The following is a 6,000-nucleotide window of genomic DNA, read 5'->3' on the forward strand; positions in this document are numbered from 1 at the left end:
TTGGAATTATAAAATCTACTATATTTTAAGACGTCCATCAAAATATTTCGGAAAAATTTTAAGATTTAAGTGAGCTGGACCAATTTCAAAATACCTCCAAAAATGGAGTTTTTTATGAATAAAAATAGTTTCTTAAAATTTTTTGTTGAAAAAATCCCCTCAAACGACAAAACGGTTTAAGCTTAAAAAATTTGCATAAAAATATTTAAAAAAAATTAAAAAAAATTTTAACGGAATCGTAATGATGAGATTTTTGATGCTGTTTTTTAACTTTTTTCAAAGATTGGTATAAGAAAAACTTGAATAACTAAGACTAAACTCTTCTGATGTAGACTTAAAAGGTGTCGGTGGAAAGGTATTCTCTCACACTTTTTATTTCTTTGCTAATAAACTCATTCAAAGGATGGAAGAGAAAGGTAGGATGAACGAACGTCATTCAAAGTTGAATTAAGTTGTGTTGGTATTCGAAAAAACAAGATGGGACACGAATGTCGTTTTTTTGGCCAGAAATAAAAACAGTGTGAAAATACCTTTCTACTGAGATCACATAAGTTATTCAAGTCTTTCGTAAATCAATCTTTGAAAAAAGTAAAAAAACAGCATCAAAAATCTCATTCTTACTATTCCGTTGAAAAGATTTTTAAATATTTGTATGCAGCTTATTCTAATTTGTCATCTGAGGGGACTTTTTTCAAAAAGTTCTTTAAGAAACTATTTTTATTCATAAAAAAACTTCATTTTTGGAGGTATTTTCAAATCGGTCCAGCTCACTTAAATCTTAATATTTTAAACAAATATTTTGGTGGACGTCTTAAAATATAATAAATTTAGTAGTCCCGGCGGAAAAAACGCAACTTTTTTTGGTGATGCAGTCTAATACATATATGTATTGTATGTTCCTTACGTTTTTATACATACAAACTGTAAAAGTGTTAGGGCTGTTAGCTTATCTATTTAACTATAGTTTAAATGGCCCATCAAGTCGATTGACCGTGTGCGACTTCAAAAACTATTTGAAAATTTTATGATTGTACCAGCATACTAGTGTCGTGAGTGGTGAAATAAGCTCAATTTTCTAAGTAAAAAGTATTTTGGCGGAAATTTCTTGCACTATATGAGTCAAAGCCGTGATTTTGGAAGATTAAGTTCACGATATTGCAGTTGAGAATTTAAAAAAAAAAACAATGTCTAACAAAATGGTAGACAAATTATGGTAGAAATTATTTCTTCGACCTCATTTGTAAAGAAATAAATATTGTACCAGCATGCTGGTAAGTTATATACTTCGAGCCTGATAGTAATCACTTGATGAGCCAGCAAGCTGGTGTCATATATTTCCCCTTTTATACAAAAAGGTTTTAGGTTCGATAAAATGTTAGCCTTTTTCCAGAGTTCATTGTTTTTCTATACCATTGTTTATTGACAGTGTTTGCGTGTATACTTTTATATGTAGCCAGCAAACACAGTCTCTAACGTTAGAGAAAATTGGATTCCTACATTAGATAGCTAGGGTAATTCTCTAACCGTTCCAAAGTCGATGACGAAGTTAGAGAACTACATTAGAATTCGATTCGAGAACGATTAGAGAAACAACGCAAATTCAAATAAATGTAAATAAGCAATATTCGAAATGAATGAATCATAAATAATGTTTAAGTTCAAATAATTAATTATTATTTTATTGCAAATGCATTCAACACAAATTTTACAAACAAAGCGTGTTATTTATTAAAGCAAAAGAGCAGTTTGAAATTCACATTCGAATCCCATTAGAGATCAGCATTAGAATTCGATTAGAGAATTAATATTTTCTCGAGTCGAGAACTATGTCCCATTTTTGTTAAGATCGCTATGATTCTCGATAGTTTTTCCGAGTCCTTCTCTAACGTTTGAGATTGGAGAATGTGGCTTGTTCTCCAATCATTCTCTAATCGATAACTAACCTCAATATTTGCTGGGTATATGTAAGTACAAAATTTTAGCTACCATTTTTAGCCACAACGACTTTTTTAGCTCTTTTTCAGCCCTTTCTTAAAGGAATTTGGCTACCACTAAAAAGATTTGCGGCAACACTGGCAGCAACTAGCTACTGGCGGCGGCGCGTGAAAAATGACTCAAACGTGACTGCGACACCGGTTAAAATAACTCGAAACAAACTCAATTCCAAGTACATATGTATTTAGTCAAAATGCTCAATATGCGTTGATAAATATATATGTAAATGGTTCGCTGATTACTGCAAGCCTGATAACACGGGTGGGCGGAAAGGGGCATCGTGATATGCCTGAAGCAGGGATGAAAAATTGAAATTTCAGATTGTACCTAATATCATAAAATACAGTATTGGGCATATCTATAGCACCCCCCTTTCAAAGCGATATTGTTTGCCACTTATGTTTAATTATTTGTTTTTAAGAATTTTGAATAAAAAAAAAGTGCAACAAACTTTTCCTTAAATTTCAAACTTTTTTCTCAGAAGCTCTACACAGTTTTATAGCGCATTCAATTTTGTCATTTGCTTCCATATAACGACTAAACACAATTTATTTTTATATGGCAGAAACCCGCAACATCCTCGGCGAAAAAAATTCTAAAAAATCAACGGTAATTTTTAGCCACTTGAAACTTGCACATTATTAGACTAAAAAGACTAAAATTGAATGGGCTATAAAACTGTGTATTCAAAACAATTCTACCGCTTCTGAGAAAAAAGTTTGAAATTTTGGTGAAAATTTTTTGCACTTTTTTCGGTCTTTTAAAAAGATTTAAAGTTGAGTTTATGTGAGTTTTGTGAGAGAATGAACTGTATTTTAATTGAAAATTCTTAAAAATAAATAAATAAACATGAGTGGCAAACAATATCACTTTGAAATGGGGGTGCTATTGTATTGGCCAATACTGTAAATGTACCTAAATGAGACAGATTGTACCTAAAAAAAGTTACATCATTCATTTGTAGTTTTTTTTATAAATTTTATTTAAAACATGAATACAAAGGATGGATGTACTTTAAACATGATTCGGTTTTTTTTTTTTTAACTGAGCCTATATCCATAGATTATAGTCTAATGGGAATCGGAGAAGCGTTGTTTTTGTCTAATTTTGACTACTGAGAAATATTGGCGAAAAAGACAAAAAACATACTTTGCGAAGTAAACTTCTTTATCCAGCGACAACACGAAAAGTCTGCTAATTTATAATAATAATAATAGATTGGCGCTTACACATATGTTAGTGTTTGGCCGAGCTTTTCCTCCGATTTGTGGCGTGCGCCTTGATGTTGTCACACAAAGCGGAGAGACCTACAGCTTCACGCCGACTCCGAACGGCGATTGTATTTTTATGAGAAGCTGTTTTTCATGGCAGAAATACACTCGGAGGTTTGCCATTGCCTGCCGAGGAACGACCGCTGTTAATAAAAAACCTTTTTTCTATATTTTTGCGATGTTGCTTTGACCAGGGTTTGAACCCTGGTGCTGCGGAGTGGAAGCGCGCACTGCTTACCACTACACCACAACGGCCGACATGGTAATTTATCCGATTCCTTTTAATAGGTGCAACATGTCTAGAGAAAATAATCAAATTGCCGTAAGTAACTTCGAAAGCACTTTAAATATATTTCCAGAAATCAAAAAGCGAATATGGGTCAATAATAGTAATTGTACCTAAAATCTACTGACTGTACCTAATGTACCTTTAAGTCATTAAACGTCGGAAAAAGGTACAATTGTACCTACTTTTTCATCCCTGGCCTGAAGTACGTAATTGCATGTGCGTGTTTAGTGGCGAAGAGCCAAAAAACCAACTACCCCAACATTTTCTGCAGCGTTTATTTTTTGTTTTTGTGCTTAAACCTTTGTGTGCAAGCATATTTTTTAAATCTTAACTTTAGTGTTATGTATGGCTGTGCATTAGAGCGTAATACTTTAATTTTGAAAAAAGTGTGTGGCATAATAGAATTCTACGTTCGATTCTAAGCAAAAATTGTGAACAAACTACATTCCAAAAATTATATTTGACCTTCCCAATTTTTAAAAGAAAAATCCGTATATTATAATTTTTCCCGAATGATATTAATTTTTCATTAAAAAATTCGTATTTTCTTTCTAAATAAAATATACTTCTTTTTATTTTAAAAATTTGGAGGATTAAACCTCATTTTTAGTATAAAGTTTGTTCGCCATTTTTGCTAAGAATTAGTCGTAGAATTTGGATTTGCTATACACTTTCTTCGAACGTTTTGCTCCGAACAATTTACTCCGCCCTAATGTGCATATATACGTACAAACATTACATATGTACATACACAGAAGGCAGGTATTTGTAATTTCTTGTAGAGGTATTATTTTCACGCAAATGAGGGGAAACGGGGCTATATGAATGCGCCAAGAATTTCACGCGTTTTGCACGATCTCAGAATGTGGGATGCTCGAACACAGATTAAAACAATAGAAAATTTAAATTGACAAAATTTTAAATTAAGATAAAGATTAAGACTAATATTAAAGTTAAGATTAAGATCGAGAATAGGATTAATATTAAGGTTATGATTACGAATATGATTAATATTAAGATTAAGGTTGAGATCAAAGTGAAGATTAAGACTAATATGAAGATTAAGATTTAGATTAAGATTAAGATTAAGATCAATATTACGATTAAGATCGAGATCGAGATTGAGATTAGAACTATAATTAAGATTAATTTTTCATAAATGAGATTGAGATAAAAGTTAAGATTAAGATTTAGATTTAAGATTAAGATAACTGTTCATTAGTAGGCAGAAAAATACTCATGTATTAAGCAGAGATCGCACGATTTTTACAGATTTGAACATCTTGGCATCTTAATGCTTATCTAGAAATTTTTATCGAGAATGAGTTCAGCTCAATAAAAAATTTCCAAACAACCCCACTCTGTAACGGTCGCGCGTATGATTCAAAAACTACTTTGTTTTAGTAATAAATGTACAGGTAAAAGTAATGATAATGGTAATGGTTATGTCAATGGGAATGATAATGGTAATCTAATGGAGATGGTGGTGATAATGGAAATGGTAACGGTAATTGTAATGGGAATGGTAGGGGTATGGTAATCATAATGGTAATCGTGATGTTGCGACGGCAATGATAATATTAACGGTAATAGTAGTGATAGTGGTAATAGTAATGGTAACGACACCATTCAAGAGTAACATGCTGCATATTAAAGTAATTAAAGGAAAGTGTGTTTGGTATTCCAAAACCACCGAAACAAAGTTCAGACCAGTCGTGAAACTTTTGAATTGAGTTAATTCTGCATATGGTATCAGCGCTTTGAATTTTAAACTAGTATGGGTGTCAAATGAAATGGCTTGCAAAACTATTTATTTCGAAAATATTTTCAGAAAGCTTGGTTTCAAAACTATTTCCAAAGGGGGCAGGCACCTGCTTTGAATTTCGAAATCAATTAAACGAAACATTTTGATATGTGCGTCCAACGAGAGAGCTGTAAGAAAGTTTTATTTCGAAAGTATTTAGTTAGAAACAATTTAAATAACAAGTTCTATATGTGTATCAAACGAGAGAGGTTTTAAGAAAGCTGAATCTATTTATTTCGAAAATATTTTAATGGAATGTTATAATATGGATGACAAACGAAATATGTGTCACCTGTTTAAAGCGTTCAATTCAATTGAAATGAGCATTTACAAAATGGAATATTTCTCGTATTTACAGCAAAGGTTTTCTATCTTCAATATATGTATGTATTTCAATTTCCCAAATTTCAATCCATTAATTTTGCATAAGCCAAATGAGATATGCCAATGAGGTGTTGATATGAAACAAATAGTGTGGGTATATGCTTTTATTCAGATACATTTTTTAAACTAATTGCCACCTAAATATAAAAGTGATTTAAAAAAATTATATATTTTAAGGATTAGCAACTAAGGGTAATATGTTTTTTATGTACATTTATTGAAATATCTAATTTAGTTGAAAAATAAACCTACAACAA

General features: G+C 31.5%; 1 protein-coding gene across 2 annotated transcripts in view; it reads right to left on the bottom strand.

Annotated features, from left to right (window-relative positions):
* The window catches only part of LOC118733768 (WW domain-containing adapter protein with coiled-coil homolog), a 199,080-nt gene that overhangs the window by 91,848 nt on the left and 101,232 nt on the right, over positions 1 to 6,000 (bottom strand). The window lies entirely within an intron of this gene.

Source organism: Rhagoletis pomonella, unplaced genomic scaffold (genome assembly GCF_013731165.1).
Source record: "Rhagoletis pomonella isolate Grant_MI unplaced genomic scaffold, Rhpom_1.0 Rhpom_scaffold_00002, whole genome shotgun sequence".
Taxonomy (NCBI): domain Eukaryota; kingdom Metazoa; phylum Arthropoda; class Insecta; order Diptera; family Tephritidae; genus Rhagoletis; species Rhagoletis pomonella.